The sequence below is a fragment of the Fundulus heteroclitus genome, chromosome 23 (genome assembly GCF_011125445.2).
Source record: "Fundulus heteroclitus isolate FHET01 chromosome 23, MU-UCD_Fhet_4.1, whole genome shotgun sequence".
NCBI lineage: Eukaryota > Metazoa > Chordata > Actinopteri > Cyprinodontiformes > Fundulidae > Fundulus > Fundulus heteroclitus.
This window is the reverse complement of record NC_046383.1, coordinates 12,362,803-12,386,333: the sequence shown is the minus strand read 5'-3', so window position 1 is coordinate 12,386,333 and position 23,531 is coordinate 12,362,803. Positions and strand designations below refer to the sequence as shown.

At 38.1% G+C, this 23,531-nt stretch overlaps 1 protein-coding gene across 6 annotated transcripts in view; it reads left to right on the top strand.

The window, feature by feature from the left end:
- Positions 1-23,531, top strand: part of ldb2a (LIM domain binding 2a) — a 114,818-nt gene that overhangs the window by 6,277 nt on the left and 85,010 nt on the right. The window lies entirely within an intron of this gene.

The following is a 23,531-nucleotide window of genomic DNA, read 5'->3' as shown; positions in this document are numbered from 1 at the left end:
TTATCCAGAAACTTTACACAAAAGTTCTTAAGCTTAAGAAAAATCCACAAATTCCTTAGAGTCCCATTATACTGATATGTATCAGCCTTGGATTTTAGTGGCATACTAAATATGCTGCTTTATGAATAACAGTGTAGCATTGTCTTTAGACATGTCTGATACAGTGGTGTACACAATTCTGCAACTTGCCAATGCTCAAATAGAAGGACCACAAAATAGTGTGCCATGCCATGCTTAAATCTCTGTTTTGGTACTTTCTTTTGATTATTGAACCAATGTGACACCTGGATTTCTCCACTGTGAGATCAATAAACTCTATCTTATCTTATCTTATCTTATCTTATCTTATCTTATCTTATCTTATCTTATCTTATCTTATCTTCTGTACACTGTACAAATGCCCTACTACAGATGCTAAGTTATACTCAGATTTCACAGCAGTAACCCGGTATTAACATTAATGTTCTTGCTATGCTGTGCAGGGACTCTGTCTGCGCTAATGAAGGTTTGATTGCCTCAACATGCTGAATGCTTGAAATGGCTCTAACAGTAGGCTGTACTACTTCCTGATTAATGCAGTTAAATATTATTTGTCCACCAGGTGGCACTCAGAGTATTCAAACTTTCATCCCCAGATGGTCAGTTGATCTTTAAATATGGACAGGAAAAATAAAAATGAGATGGTGATTTAACAGCAAATGGAATACATCCCACTTTGACAAAGTGACACTTTGACAAATCATTCATTTGTTGTCTTCCACATGTCCAACATTGGTAAATAAGCAGATCAATCATCTCCATCTAAAACAGGGACACATAAAAAGTGATGCCTCAAAAACATGGAAGAACTTGATGTTCTAGAAAATAGATCTTAATTTCTTCATGTTTTGACCCTTGTAACATTTTATCCATATGTATTCCATTATATCCCAACATACAACATGTCACGTGAAGAAACTGTGGCATTAGCTCAAGGGGGAACAAAGTATTTATTTTATTGTTCTGTTCACCCATTAACCTGTTAATTAATTATGCTTTATCCAATTTCATTTAAAACCTGACTGTTGCTAATTTAATTACATCATCTCACTGGGGCAGTCTTCTAGAGAATAAACAACACCTTTTGCTTATTTTAACTGTGAAATAGATTTGACCAATTAATTATAGTTAAAGTTCTACAAAGTCTTTTTACTGAAACCAGAAAGAGCCATTTCCAGCTAGCTGTTTTCAAAACCAGAATCAGATGATTCTCATTATGGTATTTCCCTAACCAGGTTTATCTGTGGACCAAAATAACAAAGGGCTACGTTTAATAATGCAAGGTTTTTTAAGCTTGAGGCAGTGTTGAAAAAGCTGGAGACTTTTATTTGCAGCAGCATTTCTAACTTTATGCTAACTTTTGCTTGTTTGGGATAGGTGAGAGGAAATTATGCAGTTATCAAAAATACCTAAGGAGTAATCTAGGTATTAAAATTATTCCAGGTTTATGTTAGCTGATAAATAAAATGCTCTTAACACTTAGGGAGTAGTTAAAAAATGGATTCCTGTAAATTGATAATGAACACTTTGTTCTGGTGTTTTGTCAATTAGAGTCTTGTACCTTTAGGGGGGACTGTCCTTAATATTCAGATGATATTTTTGTGTGTTTGTTCTCAGTAACAACCTTTCCACCTGCCCTGCATTATCATGGAAATATGGCCTAATAAAAGCCAACGGCTCAGCTGGTCGCATGTTTGCCTGGGATCAGAGCTCACCTTTGAACTGAGAACTCTGCTGCCACTAAAACAGACCCTGGTCCGGTGATTACTCAGGGTTCTGTTTCTATCCCAACCTTATTACCTACTCCATTCATACTTATTACCTGCCTGGCTGTATTTCTGCGCCAGACTGACTTCTATCCCATTACCTTCATTTTAGTGAACGTGAACCTGCTCTGACCTGGCAATCTAAACAGGCTGTGATGTGGGTTTGATGCCATGCATACGGTGTGACCACATTGTTTCTGCGCCGTCGCACGGAGGGCACAGACCTCCGGCGTTCGGAGCCAGCCTCGCTGATTTGTGGGGGAATTTGACACTTATGCGTATGCAAATGTCCAACGGCGGATTAACATTCAGAGGAGGAGCTTGGTCTACCTCAGCTGGTGCGGGGCCATTTGCATAAAGGACATTAATATTCAGCAGCAGGGAGTGGAGACGCAGACAAACACTGTAAGTAAAACTAAAACACGGAGGGTTGAAACGGGAAAAACAAAATCCTTTGAATGGAGCCGCTACAACAAGAGCCGCAGCGCTGCTTTCAGAGGCTTCACTGCTGCTGCTGACAGTGGGTCTAATGGTCACACTCCTCCTCAGCAGATAGACATGCGATCAGTAACAATGATTGGCAGGCCTTTTATTGGATTTTTGTGTCTATTGCACATAGTTAGTCTGATTCTCATTATTTAAATGGGCCTGCAGACCTGACTCATTGGCTTCGCTGTGGAACTGGGGGAACTGGAGTGTTCATTATGGTAAAATCCCTTGTTCCTGTCAGGAGCAAAGTGGATCTGTTCCCATCAGCACGAAGTGTCAGATTGACATGAATAGGCTTATGGTGTAGAGGTCAAGTTGGCAGTGAGCTGTTAGGTTCACGGGGAGGGATTAAAGATGAGCCACCGAGAACACAGCGAGAGATTTATGTTTGAGAATCTGCCTTCTAGAGACGTACTGTACACCGTGGCTTTAATGGAGACTTTCACTGTCCCTCGCTCATAAGAAAAGTGTATTGAATGTGATATCACCGTCATACTGGAAATAAAAACTCTGTAACACCCACCCAAGAACATCTGGTTCTTGTCTTCAGCTGGGGAGTGCAAAGCCGACGTTCACTGCAGTAGCTCTGATATTCACTGGTTCCAGCTCCAGTATGCAGTGATGTAAATCTGAGACCTGGGAAGACATGCTTGCATCACACAGAAAAATGCTTTTAAAATACACGTCTACAGGCAAAATAAGATCAGCCGGCAAAGAAAGAGACGGGGTTGACACATAATGCAAGGCTCCATGGTTTCGACCATCTGAAGTTTGATAACCTTGAGTAAACATGCCTGAGTAAACATGCTAGGGTGTCATGTGTTTTATTCAAAAACTCAAGACAAAATTACACGTGTTGAACTTGCTTTTAGCTAATGTAGAAAACGCTAAAACACAGAAACGCTTCATTCCCTTAAACCCTTAGACATATACAGTTAAACCCAAAATTACTTACCCTGGCTGATCAAATTTAAACCAATCTTTTAACAATACTAACAGGCTTTCTTCTTACTGAAAGTGACATTAACATCTTGAACTAGTCCTGCCAGATTGTTGACTTAAATCTGATCAAGAGTCTGTGTGGGGTTAAAGATAATGGTGATGACATGGTGGCGCCCCCAAACCTAGTTACTGATCAACAGATATAAATTCTCAAAATCCCAGTGAAAACACGCTAAAAGTTGTTCAGCAATTACAAGAAAAGTTAGATTACTGTAATACCAAAGAATACAGTTTAGAGGATTGTTGAGAAAGGTATAGATGATTGTAAAAATGTTTTTTGTTGAACAGAACTTTTAATGACAAACATCTATCGACTGTCTAGTGGAATAGATGTTTCCACTGGTTTTCCAGTTGGAAGTGGACTGGTCAATTTAACATTATGTATATATATAAATTTAGATAGTAAGATCCCATATTAGCCGTGTAATGGCTCAGGCTAGGGGAAAGTAAGCCTGCAGCCTGTTGCTTGACAGACATCATTAACTTAATAAAATCAACACGCAGACCTCCTTTAGTTTCCACACCACGTGTGGAACAGTGTACAATACAATCTTATATCTTTTTTTTTTTTTTTTTTGAGGTGCTTTGGACACCTGATCAGGTTGCTACCTGGGCGTGTTACCGGCTCGTCCCACTGGGGGAAGATTCTGGGGAAGACCCAGAACTCCCTGGGGGACTAGATCTCCCATCTGACCTGGGAGTGCCCAGAATGAGCTGGAGGATGTCGCTCGAGAGAGGGATATCTGGGTTTCCCTGCTGGACCTGCTCCCCCCCCTGAAATCTGATTCTGGATAAGTCAAGGTCAATGGATGGATGGGTGGACATCTTTTATCAGGCTAGGGAGAAGTGCAGGAGACTCCTTTTATCCAGCTGACCTACAGTGCCCAGGACCAGTTGGGGAAAGCCAGCATTACATGACTATGTTTCACTCTGTAGGGGAAAACTTCAGTTACTTACCTTCTCTGGTATATTATTTATTTAAAAGAACCAGGAAAGCATTAGTATGCACAAAAGTTTTGAAACCAAAGCCTTTTAAAACCATGTCCTTCTTAGACCAACTCTGTGGTTTTGACTTCAGCCGTCACGTATCGGAAATGTTGATCTTTAACGAGCTTTAGTCGCTGCCATGCCTTAATGAACGTTATATATGGTGTAAAAGAAACTGAAGAGACCCACACAGTTCAAATCAGGAAGAAAAAGTCAATGCATACTTTTATTGTTACAGTCACTTTAAACATGTCACATTTATGTTTAAAGTTAAATCCTTTAAAAAAAAACACACACACACACAATCTGCTAAATCCTAAAAAATGCTATACTGTAATCATTGGCTGATAGTGCTTGGAAAAGGTGCCAGTGATTAATTTATCTTTATATAGTGATGGTGAACCGTTGAATCAGAAATTAAACTTTCTCATCAAATGATACAAGATTTTGACATATCTAAGCAGTTAATCAGAGGAAGCAAAAAAAAAAAAAAAAAACAGTAAAACTTATATTTACAGTTTTCTTTTTGTTATTTCTAAAAGCATGAAAATATCAGGTTTTATTATATGACTTTTGAAATAATTTATCTGCAAAAGGGATTTGATTTTAAAGGAGCAATAAGTAAGATATTTACTCTACAATTAAATCCTAAATCATTCTCGTTTGTCACCTGGGACTGAAGTAACATCCCCTATAAACACTCAGTCCTCTCCTTTAACAATGTCTTAGTCAAGTTTTTACTCCTTTCAAAATTAGAGGTATGATCCAGAACTACTTCGGTTCAGAGTGTAGCCCGCATTTACTTCCTGGTCCCTGAGCCAATCATATGAGAGTTCCCAGGGTTCCCAACACAGAGCGCAGCATTTGGTATTTTATCTTGGCAAAAGAGCAGCAGCCTAGTAACATGGAAGCCAGAAGAGAAGCGGACCAGAAATAAAACAGACCACAACATCGTTTACCTGTCCTGTGAAAGTAAAAATGTAATGGTGTTCACAGCAGCAACAGACAGTTGAGTAAATGGTTGGTCTCTGTGAAAGGCACTGTGTATGTGTTGTTCCGATTTTAACCATTAGGTGTCATTATTACTTATTGTTGCTTTAAAAAATGAGGTCAGAAGCTCAAAGCACAAGTGGGTGAACTGGATGTCCTTAAGGACTGTTAATTAAAAGACCTGTTTTTTTAAACACCGTAGCTTATAATAATGCATATAAGCAACTTTAAACACAACAGTGTGGGACAACATTCCTTCTCAAAATTCAAGCTGTATATTAGGTTTGAATAAAAAAAAAAAAAAAAACAACAGCGACCTTTTAGCTTGTAATCTTTCGTAATTTCTAAATGTGGCACAAAATAATCTTTTTAGGTATCACTTCCAAACATTTGTCACAAAAAACATTTTGACAATAAGGTAGATTTAGAATTTTATTTATTTATTTATTAGATTTTCAATTAATAAATATTATGTATATATTTGTTTGTTAGAAATTTAAATAAAATTAGAAAAAAACAAAGTATTTAAAACTATCCCGGCCTTCAGAAAACATGTAATGGTAGTTGTTGCTGCTTTCTTAATCTAACGAATAACAAAGTAGTCCTTTTTTAAATTAAAACATCTCTGTTACAGAACTAACTAAATCTGGATGCATTTATCACCCCCCCCCAAGAAAAACAAGCTTCTAAAGCATTAAATCCTTTAACCTTTTTATGTATCCAAATTTTTGTCTTTTTTTTTTCAAAGGTTTTATTTTTTAATTTTTATTTAATTTTAAGGTTCAAACAACCCTTAGCGGTTGTTGATGATCCTAGTTGAACTGATGAGTATTGATCTGCTCTGATTTAGATTATTCAGTAATCAATTTAATGATTATTTTAACTATAGAGAAAATATGTGACAATATTCTGCGCCGACGTTCCCTCCTGCTCATAAATGGCAAAACAAAGAAGCAGCGCTCTTTGAATATGTCAAAAATGTCTGTGTTTACTTCGCTTCACTGAATCAACAGCATTATTTTTATTTATTCCTCTATCAGTTGAATCTCTAATATGTCCCTTTTTTATGATTCAAGGCTTATTGCCAAAGAGCAGCCGTGTGCCTTTGTGGGCTTAGGAAACGTCGCTCAGTGCTCTCACATTAAAAACAAAGACATTTTGTGTTTTCATAATTTAGCCAGTCACTGAAAGGACTGAATCGCATTAATCCTGCGTCTCTTCGTCAAGTCCCCGGCAACATCCGCCTCGCTAAATTAAAGAATAATAGTGCTAAAGGGTGAGCAGGCTGGCTGATCATTTTGAAGGGACAAAGTAACCTTATCCACAGAAAGCTGGTGTCAGAGCTGAATACCTCACGCCTGTTTATTGCTTTTTTTTCTTCTTAGAAAAGCTGTTTTTTGGTGTGAAATCTCTGAATAGAGACAGAAATATATAAGATTCAATTTACCCCTTAGAATAATTTTGCCATCCTGTCTTATTTTAAGTTATGAATCATAGTAGAAAATAGTATGGACATTAATGATATATTGAAAAGACACATATTTATTTATTAAACTAATGATTTTACAAGATGTAACCAACAATTAAACACCTTAAAATTCCATTAGAACTAAAAACATTTCTTAATATTCTTGTACAGCAGAGCCCAAAGCAGACGGTTATATAGATATGTTACCTAATATTTGTAATTTTATATTTTATTGATGATTTGGACAAAACAAAATCATGTTTGACAAAAGTTTAATTGAATCCCGCTTTTTTTTTCCAGAATTACAGTGAATGTCTTGTCAACGTGTTGCAATCTACCACTTAAAGGTAGAGTCCCTTTTTCAATGACTGCGCATGCGCAGGACAGTCTTACCTGCTCTTCTGCTCTTCAGGGGGTTTGTGTGAAAAATCTTTATTTGGTTCTACTGAGGTCTTCCTCTTCTTTTCATAAACTTATGCATGTTATGTTTGTTTCTTGCAACTCTCAGCCTTGTTCAAAGTCTACGGTGAGAGCAGCGGAGCTAATGACCGGCTAATAACAAAGCTAACCGCTAAGCTAACCGGATACATAAACACTAGAAGTCCGCATGTACAGCCAGCTAGTGGAAACTAACAAGTTACGTGGACGCACACTGGCGTTACGTAAACGTGTCAGGATGACTGGCATGTGGGACAGCCAATAGATAAGGTGATACCCCAGAACTTGAGGGACAGAAGGGGGTGAGACCAAAGGTCTGACCAATCCCTGCTCTTCAGCATGAAGGGCAGGGATTGGTCAGAGGTTTTACAGGCCTGCAGCTTTCACAGAGAGCTTATTTTTTACCTCCTTTTTCTGAATACATAGTGTATTAACTACTTTCAGGATGAAAGGGTTTTTTAACCAGTATAACAAAAAGTGTTTTTGAACAGGATTACCAAATCTAGCTTTGAAAGGCACCGCGGCTAGGTCATTCTGCTAATGTGATAGATATTCTCCACACAGGCAGATTGAGTTTTTCCTGTAAACACGACAATGGAGACTAGGATGTTTTCAAAACGTTGCTCTCTGGAACTCGTTTTCCACTAACAGTAGAAATGCAACAATATGTTTTGTGTTTTTACCAAAAAATGTTCCGTAAACAGGGCTTTAGTGTCAGTCAACAATACTTGTACTTCATTTACAGATCATAGGTAAAAACAACACAACCAAGAACTAATCTTATTAATCAATCTAAGGTCTGTTTACTAATAATTTATTATAGTGGAAAGAAACACTCAAAGCACCTAATGCTAACTCTACAACTACTACTGCAGGCTAAAAGGAAGAGTTTATGACTGGGGAATAAAAGTTTTCAGAACTAATTGAACTTGTGAAAGTCCAAGTTTTATCAAGTGTTTATCAGTCTCTCAGGCATCTTAGGAAATGGGTTTCCAGCCTAATTTTGACCCACATATGATCCGATAGCTTTTAAGACCAGAACCACAGGGGATAGAACTGGAAAGAGCACTTTACTGGGCCCGATTTGGTTGTTTACTTACTAGGAAATGATTTGCATTTCTCCTGCGTTAGTTCCATCATCTCTATCTCTCGTTTAGTTGGAGGGATAATCAGCTTTTTGGGTCCAGCTGTGGTTTCCTCTTCCTGGAGGACACTTGGACACTGGCGGTTGCAAGTCCTGCTGCAGATCCTTGACTGTCTTGATGGTTTCTCACTTTGAAATTGGATCTGGGTGAACAAAGTTACTAAATGACCCTGATCAAAAGACCAGTGCACAAAGGAAAACTCAACAAAATACTCTCTGGATCTTTTAACAACATCACACAAGCCCAGCAAAGTGTATGATGCAAACAAAAACATTTCTCACAACCAAATCTCAAGGTTGATCGGGCGCCTCTCCTGACCCGGTAAGACCTTTTAATTGGTCCACTGGTTCTTTCTTTGTTTGAATCAGAACGTAGCTCTGCTCCTCAGCAGCCAAGGCCTCTGAAGGAGGAGACGTCAGGAGTGCTTCTCAGCCAATCAGATGGGCTTAAAGCTACAGATTTGGCATCTAGTAAAAAAATGGATTCTATTGGTTTTACAAACACCAGCATTGGGCTATAGAGAGACCTCACTCAGTTCCGTAAATATTAACAATCTATCATTGTGGTCATAAGATCTTTTTCATTACTGGAGCTTTTTTCACATCCAAAACATGTGATAATTTCTATTTAACAAAGACACAGGTTCACATTCAAGGTTTAGCAAATAAATCAGTATTTAAAGCACTGACTAATTGTGGATAATTTCAAACCTCCCTGAAATAGTAATTTTCAAAAAATAATTCTCACCTATAATGAAAGAAATTGTGACAAAACTTGTTCGTAGCATAACAAATGTTCTAAAAGCATTCATGTTGTGGAGCTTCTCGGAGGACTCCTGTGGGAATTAGAGGTTATTTTGACTCAGTCTCAAAGGTCTGACAAGGACATTTTTAAGTGTCCTTGGAGGAGAGCAGTTTTTTAAGGTGAACAAATCTAATGTGTGTATGTAAATTACAGTGACCATGTTAGTGGTTCTGATTAACCATGACTATTTTAAATAGACTACCTGTATACATACGGCCTTCTAATAAAAATTATTGTGTGCCATTTGGATACTTTTGGCAAAACATTCTACTTTACTGTATGTGAAATAAGGTATCAAAAAGGTAGATCATTGCAATGTCCTTGTTTCTGTGGGATGCACTGAAAGGAGGTTCCCAGAAACTCAGATGAAAAGGTATAAAAAAAGAAAAGAGTTCTGGTGAAATCATGAGCGTCAGTCACATCCAGCAGGATGCTCGCACAATGGACCCACCTTTTTCCTGGCCCTTTCCCATGGTTCCTTCCAGGCTGCTCTGCCGCGCAGATAACAGAGAAGACAAACGTGCCTGTAGTCAGTCTATGTCCTGTTGTTTTCTCTGTTCGCCATGGTCGGCGAGTCGGCCCTCAAACCGAGAGGTCACAGGTTGAAAGCTTGGAGCTGAAACATTGTGTTCAGTTTGTGTGACGGGCATAGTGAAAACCTGAGCTGTGGGAAATTAGTTGTTTATTCTAACACACGGGACAAAATAACCAAAATTATCCTTTTGAAAAAACAAAAAAAACATCATTACTTTTTCCTAATGTCAATCATTTCTGTGAAGTTTAGTTGTGTGACTGGCTGGACTTTTTTGTTTTCTGGCAATAGCTGTAATTTACCTATAATTGATCTTCCTTATTGTTTTAAAGCATTATTTGTTTTGTATTAACTGCCGCTGAATGAATACATGGTAGTGAAAATGAATTAAAATGATATTAGAGGTTGTGACGCACCAGTTAATCAGCCACTTTTTGTAATTTACCAATTTTTCTCAGATTGGTTCTGACCGGAAAATGTTTTGTTTTATTTTTAGCTATTCATTAATCGCATCAAAATTAAAAACTCTTACTTAGTTTGGTCTGATAACAAGAAAATTAGTTTCATGTTCTTCGATTAATTTTGTTTATTAGTTTAGTAAAAATCCGACATGTGTTGTTGACAAATTAGGAAAATCTTTTAATTTTCTGTTGCATTTAAAATGTGAGACCTATATATTTAAAGTAAAAAATATATTTGGATGTCTTATAGAAAACTGGAAAATTTTAATCTGGCTACTCAGACCTTAAAGAAAACTAGAGATTCCTATCAGTCAGTAAACGCCTCATTGATGATGTTCAATTCTAAATTGGTAATTTGGTTAAATCCACAGAGACAGTACTAGGTATTTGAGGTTGCACAACTTTACCTCTGTTAAAATGCTTACATTAAAATGCTAAAGAGTAGGGGTTTTCATGTCTGTAAAATCTTCTCTCACGCAATATGAGTTCAAAATCTTAAAATTAAATCTCGAGTTAGACGTAGTAAATGTGTCTATACACAAATAAATAAAGGAACAGATAAAGATTTACCCACATAATCTTAGTCACCCTCATCAGCTTTGCTAACTAATCAAGGGGTTGATCTTCATTTCAGTCAGTCGAACAATTAGCAATTCAGGAAGAGTATGCATAGTGGTTTGACACCAATTTTTATCGTTGCATGCAGCTTGGCTCATAAAAAGCTCTGCAACTCCTGCTGCATATTTTCAGCAGTGAAATCAGCAAACGCAGAGAAGAAAGTTGTACTCGAGGGAAGCTGCACCGGCAGCCAGGCTTTGCTTTGTGCAGGTTTCTGGTTGTTTCATCATTTTGCTGATCAGCTGTGTGAGTCTAATGTAGTTTTCCATGTAAATGAGTTGAGCTTATTATTTTCTGACTGCGGACGGATATGGACTTAATTTATTTCTCCATACTGATGTTCTTATGGAAACCCACTCTGCGTGCACCATGATTGACAAAATCCGGATTTTGAGCAGAAAAGTTGCGCCTGTAGCTCAGTATCTGCAGCGCTGGTGTGTCAAACAGCCCTGAGGGTGTTTGTTGTACAGCAGGCAGCTGGTCTTCCCCCTTCCCAAGGTTTTATTGTGTTTAATTGTGCCTGTTGTAGCAGTGTCTTCCAATAAGTTCAGGATATTTTTTGATGAAACCTTTAATAGAGGAAGAGTTGACCCTACAGGGACATGATTATGTCTTAAAGTCTAGAGCAAGACGTCAATCTAGAATAATTTCAAATTTTATCATTTTGAAACTGGGAACCATGGGACTGCGCACATATTTCAAACAAATCCATCTGGATACGTCGGCACTGCAAACGTGGGTTATGAGTGATAACAACAATTAGCCTCTCAGTAGTAGAACATTAGGCTCGTTTGTAATCCAGTGTTGTTTGAGTCATGTGGTCAGATGCAGCTGAAACAGTCGTTTCAGTAAAATTCTGTGAGAGTTAAAACTACACACCGCTCATAGTATTTATACTCTTTTGCTTAAGTCCACAAATAGCGTAAGTATAAGATGAAGTGCAACTTAAATCTTCTTTTTAAAAGAGTGCAACTTAAATCTTCTTTTTAAAAGAGTTAAAACTGAAGAACATCAAGTGGGTCAAAAGATAAATTAAATGAAATATCTGATTGCTAGTACTGATTTTAGCGGATTAAGACTGATTTACAGTACTTAGAGTTACAGTACAATTCACGTTTTTTAAGATAACTTGGCAAACTGGCTATAGATAGGAAAATGTTTATCGTGAAATTAAACAGCTCTCTCTCTCTCTTCTCTCTCTTTTCTCTCTCTCTCTCTCTCTCTCTCTGTCTCTCTCTATCCTCTCTCTCTTTTCTCTCTCTGTCTCTCTCTTTCTCTCTCTCTCTCTCTAAAATACAGTAACATTCTCCAGGATATGGGACCAAGGGATCTATAAAGAAAACCAAACTAGAAACGTTCCATTTTCTGCTTTACAAATCAGGATCTTGATGACTTTTCTTTTGTCTCCACAACTGCAAATGTACCGTTCACCATGTCATAACACATTCTGCTTTGTATAAGTTTATTTAAAGAAATAACAGCAGTGAGCTGCTTAACATTTGAGAGCATCAAGCTGCTCTGATGTGTTAGATTTTAAAATCATTTCTATTTTTTTTCTAATTCTCTAGATTCTTCTTGCCATCAATGTGATTAGTGCTGTTATGACTACTACCCGATGAGCACTCCTGTTAACGTTACTCATCAGTCTCTTTTCTTGGTGGAGAAACCCAGTTCTAATCCGTGCAAGTCACTTTTCCAAATCCATGTTCCATGACCACCTTCGTCTTATCCGCTGATGTTTCCCTCCTTTTTGACTGGAAACCAGAATGTAAAAAAAAAAAAAACAAGACACCTGCATAAATAAAATGCATTTTTTTTCTAGATGCTTCCCTTTTCTAAGCATCTACCTATCGATGTTCTTCAGTGAACCCACTTCTACACCGAATAGTGTTCTTGTCAGCGTCGTCTACGTGGAGGTAGGGTGCGTTCACTGATTGGAAAAAATCTGGATTTTTTTCATTTCTCCATGGCTGATCACCAACCAGGCTGGCCAAGTATAAAATCAGCCCAGTCCTGCTCACCAGCCAATTTATCTCAGGCTTCGCTAAAAAAAAAAAATATTTTTTAAATCCATCCCTGTATATGTGTTTTCTTTCACCGCCATATAAAGCTACGGGTGAGGACTTGCAAAATAAAGCTTTTATAGCTGCGGTTTTACATTGAAAGTTTCCTAACTGCAGAGCATCTGAAGAAATCCTGTGTTGATGAATCTTCCTTCTGAGCAGTAGAAAATATGTGCCGAGCTGCTCGTTTAGTCGTCTAATTAGCAGAGGGGAGGGAAAGCGATCCAGTGGCTAGTGGAAAAAGTCAGAATCTTTATGCCCGCTTATCTTTATATTCCTATTTTATTGACATTTGAAACTTAACGGTTCTGTAACTAGATACTTTTCATCTGCCTGGTTTTAGTTGCTCACTTTGTTTAGTGTTTTTTTTTAATCCTGAGATAAGATCAAAATATGCTTTACTGCTTAGCAAATGTTTAAAAGCTTAGATTTATGTTTCTCAAGTGGTTAGTTTCTGATGTTTTTCATCAGCATATTCGGAGTCCAAATGGAAACCTTTAGTTATAAAAGAAACATTTCAGGTATCATTCTCTGTCAGCAGATTAAACCTGTGGTTCCCAGATTTGTTTGGGGACCCCACAGATGATAGCAAGTATAGGGTCTAGAGATCTTCTTCAGAAATAAAGCATATATGCAAAAAAGAAGACTATAAAACATATTTATGCTATAAATGTACAAATGTTATAAACAAATAAAAGCAATATTTGCTGTTGATGGTGTTAGTGTTGCCATTACACCCTCATTTATTTGACTTTATTTTAAGTTAGTCTCTTCCACTGTTTTTTAGGTGGATCAGGACAGTATACTGCCTTGCTAATCTGATTTTAGCCATATCCAATTTTAAATAAGACGTTCAAAATTGTTTGGGAAACTTGGTTTAAATACAACAAGAAAAAACAAAAAAGGGCTGCACAATATATTGCAAATATATCGTCATTGCGATATCAGTGTGCCCAACATTCATATCGCAAAGGACTGCTTAGAGTGCAATAATTGTTGACTGATGTATTTGAAGACTTTTGAAGTTGTATTTTGCATGCTAATGCAATATTTAACCAATAGGACAGAGTCTCATGGGAGCAAAAGCTCATACTGGACACAAATGACATCGCCAAAAATACTTAAGGTCACATAGAGTAGGAAGGAAAAATTAGAAAGGGAGGACAGAAAAATAGTATCACATCTGGTATTGTCATTGCAATATTTACATGTTATTCATATCGCAAGATTTTCTAATATTGTGCAGCCCTAAAGCTGACTGACCATGCTCTTTGCTACAGGTAGTATTTTTAAACCCAACAGAAAAGATGGAGAGTCAACTGTGAGAATTTCCCCTTATATTCATCAAAGCATCTGTTCTCGTCTTTTATCTGATGTTTTACTTAACTGGAAACAAATTGCATTAAAGGACCTGCTGATTACTGGTGGATTGTTTGGTGAAACATTTCTCTAAAACAGTGTTTTCACAGACAGGTTTGATTCACAAGGTAAATTTGATCTTTTGTCAAATCGTTAATAAGATCGAAAGCATCCGTGATATTTATCCGGAGATTTTTCCGTTGTACCACATAATTTCAGCCCCCTAATGTTGTTGGATAAGATTAAATAATTGAAGTAAACAAAACGTTATTGAACCTTTCAAATTATCGCAATTATAACACCCAAACTGTGTAATTTTCCGCTTTTTTGTTGTTAAACTGTTATTGATATTTTTTTCTTCTATGCAGAATACATTTTTTTTAATTTAAAAAAAGTGGCTGATAATAATATCCACGGTCACTAAGTCAGTGTCTCTCTCTTCAGTGTTTATCTGCTGCATAAGTGACTTTATTGCTGCTGTAGGAATCAATCTGGCTCCATTCTGGATGAAAGCCAGCAGTCTTGAATGTTGCCTGCTGTCATTTTTCAAGCTTGCTCTGAATTGTTGCCCCCTTTAAAACGGCAGACACACGTCTTCTGTGTATTTACTCTGACCTTTCCTCCGCTGTTACCCGGTGGCGTGCGTGCCGACCGGCTCCATGACTCCTGCAGGTGAAGTCTGATGCCTCGAAAGAGAGGGACAATGGGGGGGAGCAGGGGGAGGGGGGGGGTGTGCAGAAGAAGAGCAACCAAATTGGCAGATATGAAATTAAACTTGGGGACTTCTTCGGCGACTTCATTCAGGGAGATAAAGTTCATTTCTGGGGAACGTGCGGAGGCTGTTCAAGGGCAATGACTTTCTCCTGCTGCATTCATTTCTCTTCATTTCCATAATGCGTGGCAGGTGGCTGCACGGTGGCCAAATGCAGCAGCATGTAAAGTCTGCACTCCACACCCGTGGGAATAAACATGTGGATGTCTAACATTAGTGTGTCCTGGCTCTTAAAAATGATCACAGCTATGGTTGTACAGAGAGAATTGCTTCACTTTGTCAATTTAATCTCCACTAAAGATGCATTGACAATGAAGGTAAAGGTTTATTCTCTCAGGGATGTCTGTGTCTTTATATTTATTTAGGACCTCTCTCAGCAGTTATGAGACAAGTTATGAGCAAGCTAGCGCCACTGCCTTTTTTAAAACAATCTTTAGTAGGAAGATGAAAATGACAAAGAAGAATGTCCAGAATAAGACTCAAATAGTAGAAGAAAAATCTGATATATAGAAAATATAATTACAGTTTTACTATGCCATGAATACAAAATGTCAGTGGTTTTGGTTTTACACGAGTTTAGGCACAGAATTATTGAATTAAAGTGGTGATTGACTGCAGATTTATGAAGCTTTATGTGCTGTCTAAAAAGGGAGAAAACTATATTTCAGGTTAAGGTATACATAAGCCTGTCACAATAACATATTTTGTTGGACGATAAATCTTCCTGAAAATGATTGCAATAAACCACAATATTGTAATTTGGAGATCTTTTTAACTAATATCATAATGACATAATAACACAAATATACCATCTCAACATAATAGCTCAGATAGAACTGGCGGTCGACTGCCGTCGTTTGGCTTAAATCCAAAAAACTCTCACAGTCCAGCGGTCGTGTTCGGCTTTGACACCAATTCGATTTACTTTCCAAACTAGCATTTTTATGGCTCTCGCTCACATGCTAAACTTTGAGCTTGTGCCTACCAGACACAAGGTTTAACTCCTCCTGCACTCAGGGAACGAGAAGGGAGGGATGAGCCGACACCGATGCACCGACCGCGCTGAAACCTTTTCTTATCCACTCTCACAGAGAGGAAAGGCAAAGCAAACACAAATTACCGAGCTCATTTTAATTAATCGTGCGATTAAAATGTATCGTGTGATGAATTGATTTATTGATTATTGTGTATACCATACTAGTTTATACCATATTTATACTGCACTTTAAACAGTAATTAAATCCAATTCCACTTTATTTATATAGCGCCAATTCATGAAACACATCATCTTAAGGCACTTTTTAAAGTCAAATTCAGTCAGATTATACAGATTGGTCAAAAACAACACACAATTGACCAAACGGCTGCACAAGTAAAACACAAGACAGGAAAAAAAACATCCATGCGTCCATTTTCTGACCCGCTTAATCCCTCATGGGGTCGCGGGGGTTGCTGGTGCCTAACTTCAGCGTTCAGGAAAAAAACAAATAACCTAAAATCACCAACAGCACAATAAAGTCAGACTAAAAAGTACAACCGATATCAGACTAATACTGGGTTAAAAGCCAAAGAGTAAAAGCTTTCATAGTAAGATTTAAAAACCTCAGCTGAAGGAGCTTGTCTTATATGCAGAGGCGGAGCTTTGAGGCCGCTACAGAAAACAGTCGATAGAGACTTAAAAACAAGTAACAAATTTTAAAATGAATTGTGAAATAAATGATCAGCACTGGCAGGGAGGTTACCACGACATTGACGTTCTCTCGTCTGTTGTGCCTGTTAAAATCCGCCGTGTCACATTTTGTATTAGTTGTAGATAAAAGTGACAAAGTGCCCTGGCCAATTCCTCCTAGAAGAGGGTCACGATAATCCAGCTGGGAGGTTATAAAAGCGTCGATTACTGATTCCGAGCTACGCCTAGAAAGGAGAGCGGAGACGTCTAAGATGGAAAGAATTATGATTTCACCAGTTTTAACATGGTTTTCAATAAGCAGCATCTATTTCAGCACCTACGCTGGAGACAACAGCCTTAAAATGTGGGTCAGGATGACGAGATCAGCACAGAGCATTTGGGACTGAATAAAATCACTTCCGTTTTACATTCATTAAGATGCAAAAGATGAAATTCCGAGTTGGTGTTGCTGTTTAATTTTGTGTCTGTTTAGGAAAATTTATTACATCAGGGGAATTTATGGATGAAAGAATTTTAATAGGATTAAAATAACTTCTTTTTCAGTCATAATGTGCAACTTGGGATAGAGTATACTGACCAAATGTTAAGTGACGTAGACTTTCTATTTTATCAGAATATTTATTACAATGATGGTATAAGTGACAGTAAAATATTTAAAAAAATATAAAACTCTTTTGTCCAATTACCAGTTCCGTTTCCCACATCAAGTCGTTTGATTATACCACTAAAGGGCAAACCTCAATTGAGCGCAATCATATTTATTCACATGGGAATCGACAATGTAAAAAATAGTTAAACATATAGTAAAAAAAAAAATCCAGAATGTAGTAAAATTACACCAAAGTTGATAACTGATTTTAAAGCACATTATTTTTCCATTGCTGTCACACTTGACATTAATGTTGCCTTTATTTCCCTTAATATGCAGGTTTGTAAAATAAATTCTGCAACATTTTTCAAGACATTTCTTTTCCCCCTTTTGTTCAAGAAAAACATTCACGGTAGGAACATTTGTCACAATATTTGTGTTCAACAAATCTGGACCGACGTGTCTGAGAAGAAGGAGTCATTGAAGATAAAGGTCCAGTCTCCCTTTTTAAAAAGAAGACAGAAACTTTCTAGAGACGCCGTACTCGTGGTCCATCATGATGGCTGTTCATTATTAAACCGCTTTGTAAATTACCCCAGTATACATAGTACAATAGAACAGGATATGCTTTAATGTCATTAAACAGTGTATAACAAGATTGAAAAGATTCTTCTTTAAGTGCAGAGACAAAGTCTATACAAAATAGAGCAAAAGTTACTATTTACAGTTCTGTTAACTAAATGTTAAAAATAGAAAAAAATATGTTCCAAAATGTAAAAAAGGAAATGTGGAAGTATATTTTACCGGTCGTCACAGCAGTAAAAATGCATCACACGAATGACAGGAAGTTGTTTTTGTCTCTAAACAGGTAGTGAACCATAATCAAGGATTGGTTGGTTAACATAAAATATGTTTTCAGTTTAATATTTTCTCCAGCCGGGCTTGAGGGCCACCCAGCTTTTTGCCCAGTTCCTATCTAACGCGCTGGATTTAAAACACTTTGGCCAAACCTTACTGAGATGCACTTTATTGTACAGTGAACTTTTCTTTACACGGCAGTCAGCTGCACTACCAACAATTCGGGATCTGAAGAGGGTTTCAGACACCGGTTATTCTCCGAGGCCAGGCCCTGGACACGGCCAGTAACAAAAAGACACGGACGGACAGAACCTTCCTGGGAAACTGGTCCATGTTAAGCAGAAGAAGTACTGGTTTGTTAGAAACACATGCAGAAGAATAAGTGAGTTGAAGCGTGTTTATATGCATTTTGCTCTTATAAAGCATGCTGGTTCTTTTGTGTATACATGCAGCACTAAAGGGTATTTTTCATGAAACTCTGCCTTTCCACTCTGTATGGATGTTTCTTTATGCCAGGACTTAACCCTCGGCTCTGTTGCTATTTACTGAGGATCCTTACGACGCTGTCCCTCCAATCCACTTGATTCCCTGTAAATCCCCCGGGGTTTGGACTGTGCTGGTGATTTGTGGTTGGCTAGTGGGCAATTGACACATTGATAAATCCCCCTCAGATGGGGCGCGATTCATTTGAATCAATAGAGCCTTATCGTCTGACGGCCGTCAAGGCCGTCACGGCTGCGACTGTGTCAGTTCACCTAAGGTCCCTCGGAGTCGGCCTGATTTGTTGCTTTTGACAACAAACATCGTCATGCCACGCGGTTCGTCAGAGAGTCCACGGGCGTGAATGAAGGCAGGATGTTGTCTGTCACAGGGTAGCAGCAGAGAGGGAGACAGATGTGAGGATAGGCAGAGAGATAAAAAAATACAAAGGAGTCTAGAAACCTATTGCAAGGCAGAGGAATGACGGCTAAAAAATGTTACAGTAAGTATTTGCCTTTCGCCCAACATTGATCACCATTCACGGAAATAACGAAGCCTCCTTACTTTATACAAAGCTGGGAGTCTTGACTGAGTTTGGTTTAGCTTCAGCTGAGGGTTTCACATGGCTTTTGTTTGCTGTTTGGGCTTTTGCTGCTGTCTGGTCTCCAGTTTCTCCTTTCTTCTAGATCTTGGCCAAATCTGGCCACAGCTTGCCTCTTTTTCTAATTCAGTGCCCCACCGGCCAAAAGCTGCCAGGCAGCTCCACTCTGAGGGGTTGACGGTTGCCAATCCTAAGTAGGACTTCACAATGATAAGGAGGCATTTGGTCTTAAAGACGGCTGGTCATTTTCACGTTCCCCTGTTGTCTGCGTCAGGAAGGCTTTTCGTCAATAAAGACACAAACAAAAGCACATCAGCTGTGGCTGAACCCCGCTGGGCCTAACGCAGCGAATGGAGACGAGACAATAGGCACTGTTGTCCGCTCTGCTTTTACGGGAAATTCTCATTTTCTTTAGGGTGGTCTCAGGCCTGAGTCAAATATCGGGCAACTGCTAAAATGAACTGTATTAAGTTTGAGAGAACATTCATTTTTTTTAAAGCTTTGGTTTCAGGACAATATTGAAAACATGCAGAGAAAGGCAAACGGAGAAGCCAAAACTATTTGTGGGAAGGTGAAACTCAGATTAAAGGAATACTGGAGCCTAAAACGCTATTCTGGTGGGACAGGCCGTTTTATGGAACACATAGAAATTCATTGAATACTTCATTAGATTGAGATCTAAACTGTTTAAGTTGAAATTTACATCATGCATTTGTGAGAAAACTCTTTTTGGCTCAGAAAACATCTTAAGGTCTTTACGTAGACAAATGTAAATAAAAAAAAGTCCCACAGGGGGAAATGTCTGCCATAGAAATGCATCATGAAACTAGTTTGGTTAAATCCAGATTTCATTTTACATTACAGAAACAAAAAAATAAAACAAAAAGTAAATACAGTTTGTCAACTTAAATGCCATTATTTTTAAACAGCAAGTCTGCCTAGTAAAAATGTAGTTCAGGTGTGTTTTTACAACATGTAATATTTATGAAAGTGGTAACTTCAGTTTTAATCAGAGTAGTTGTGAAATTAAATTTAAACCATACTGATCATTTCCTGTACTGTGAAAAAGTATTTCTGTTCATCTATAACAGGACCCTTGCAGGTGTTTCTCGTTTCTCATTTATGTTTTTGATCATCGAGTAGACAAAGAGAACCTGAGTAAATACAAAAGAGAGTTTTTTTAGTGATGATTGAATTTATATCTTTTATATCCCAGGATGTTCGTTATAATATAACAGTGGCTTTTCGGAAACATCTGCTTACACCTGTTGTAATATTAACGAAGCCTTTCAGGAGTAAAAATCATCACACCTGAATATGGTGGTGTTAGTGTCCAATGGCTTTGTGATCCTAAGCTCAAGCATTAAAAAGCAGGGCAATAAATAGCTTCCATGTGTTGAGTCAGATTAGTTTGGTCTGCTATTAAAATCTGTTTGATGATTTGAAACTTTCAAGAATAACTAAAAGTAAAACAGGAAGATTTCTGTGATGGAAGAATCCAACATTACAATTAGCTACTTTTTAGGTCAAATAATATGTTTAGTTTGTAAGTCAAACTAAACAAAAATAATTTGGAATATACTATAATTGTATCAGGGAGCATATAACAATCTTTCATGGGGTTTTAAGTTTGGGCGTCACATTGAAGTCAGATTCCTTTGTATTATAACAGGGAATCTGTAAGTTTTACTTCAACGTTAAACCATTCTGTTGCACTTTATGTTCACTTTATGTATTTTACATATTTTTGTGTGAAAAAAGGGCCCTTAATTTATCGAGGCATGAAAAGTAAATTAGTTCATCAAGTTTAAGATTAATTATCTTAGATAATTAGAGTGCTCATTCTGCTTTACTGCCAACATTCAGAGTTTCTTAGTGTTACAAACGAACAGGTCCTGGCATAAAGTGACATTTCTTTTGCTTGTTATATGCAAGCTAATGTAATGAAAAGGATTTATTCGCCACTATATCTGGACCTTCGACCTAATAAAGCAGATCTGGACATTTTAACATGATGTTTGAGAATGGCTGTTCATTCACATTTCAGTGTGAATATCATCGATGGAAACCCAGCCTATGACTGACTTTGTGCTGAAGAAACTAGGCCACATTAACGCAGTTTTGGTAGAACATTATTTTACAAAACTTGATTTGTTTGACTTTATTAATGTTTTTTGTCGTGTTTTACTTCAAGTATTTGTACTGAGAGTGGTTCAGGATGGTTAAGGGCCATTGTGTGAGAGCAGTGAGCATGTTGGCTACCCCTCACTTGACTGTCAATCCCGAGCGTGCCTGTCTCCTTCTGCTTCTGGATTACGAGGCGAACTGCGCCTGAATGCCGACCAGCACCAGATTCAGTCTCCTTCTCTCTCCATCTCTTTTGTCCCGGTGTGCCGCCCTTCTCTGTCTTTTTGAAGAAGATATATTCACATGACACCACACACGTGCTGGCTGTTCACACCTGCTGATTCTCACAGTGTGACGCACGCACAGAGAAACACACGGCGACTCGTGCAGCTCATCCCCAGTGGACGGACGGTCGGCTTTCCAGATTCTATTTATTTTTCAGGACTTTTTTTTTTGAAAAGCGAAGATGCACTCAGACAAACTCCTGGCATGTAATCAATTATCAGTTTGTTTTACTGCTACACTGAGGGAGGGGGAGATGTATTTTTGCACTGTTGGGGTGAGCAATTACTCTGATTGACCCAGTGGGAGCGCTATAATTACAGGTCAATAGTGTCCTTTTAAAGGTGATGTCTTTGGCTCAGCTTGTGGCTGCAAAACAAGCAACTTTGGTGCACAACTGCTCTTTTTTCTTTGCTCTCTGAGTGCATTTATTAATATTTGTCATGCTCATATTGTATTCCTTTTTTTTACCTGAACCAGTTTTTTACATTTTTGTGACCAGTTAATGAAGGAATAAGGGAAATCTTTGTTGCCTCCAGCTTTTGAGATCTAACAGTTTGCAGCAGTTTTTTGTTAGTGTGAACCTAAAGAAATACATCTGAAAAAGTGAAAATAATATTTTCTAATACGCTATTGTTAGACACAAGTAGACACTTGACTAAATTCTTAAAATGTCTCTGAAAAAGTACAAAAAAAGCTGCATCTCATCATAACATGAGGCGTTTTCTTGTCCCCAAGTTAAAATAGTTTCCATATTTCTCCAAATATCTTGTAGTAATGGTTTTACTATAAAAAAATTATTTGATTAAAACATTTTTTAGCAGAATCTCACTCCAGTGGTGCTCGCCACCGGCTCATGATCGTCTATTGATTTCCCAGATTGATTAGGGTTATGTTCTGGGACTGCGCGCCAACGTCCTCCTCTTTGCGTCGGGCTCGCGGCGGATGAGACCCGCTGACCCGCGGGCCGCTCCGGTCACCGCTCGTCAGGCCTGACACTGCTCGATGGTGACAACGCTAATTGTCAACATCTGGGAAGTGCTTGCCATTCTCCGGCTCCTGCGCAGACTGAAACGTGGTGATCTGTCATAACATGTCAGAGTAAATTAGCATCAGCTGAACGTCGCTGGGTGGAAGTGGGAGGCAGGGGGTGGGGGGGGGGGGGGGGTTATCCCGCCAATATTAACAGGAAGGTGTGGAGGGGGGGGGGGGCAGGGAGTTACCATCCCTGCTGTATGAAGAAGATGGATGATAAAAAAAAAAATCACTTTAACAGACCCAGAGCTGGAAGTATTATCCTGCAGTTCCCCACCGCCTCCGTTATATTTATTTCTACTGCTAAAACTACTATGTGCAATTAACTACCTCAAGGTTTTAGACGTTATTCTTGAGCAGAAATACTGTGTATTTTACTTTATATTGGCATAAAAACATACACTAAACGTGAAACTTCTAATAAGTAAAAACAAAACAACACAATAATAATTATTAACAATGGGTGCAAACTTGGAATATCATAAACAAGTCCAAAGTGAAACTTGTGATTCATTGTACGATGCAGAGCAGGGGAGTCAAACTCATTTCTATATTCTATAATGTAATTGCAGTTCATATAGAAATGTAAAACTTTTGACAGTAACGCAAAAGTAGCACACTAGGCCCAGTTTATACAGTTTATCTGCAATAAAAAGTTATGAGATGAGTTTCACTTTAAACTCTCATCACTCTGCATCACTTTTTCTCTTTTTGGACATTTTTGGTTTATTTAAATGTCTTGTGGAAAAACTGACATCTGGCAGGATGCTGATACTATATAGTTAAAAAAATCAACATTTGCTACAAGAGGCACAGTTTTAGCCTCTTTATACACTTTAAAAGGATTTATACCTCTACTTTATGACATGATATGCCTTCTTTGGCTCTTGAGGGTCGAATAAATTGCCTTGACAGGCGGGATGTGGCGTGATGTAG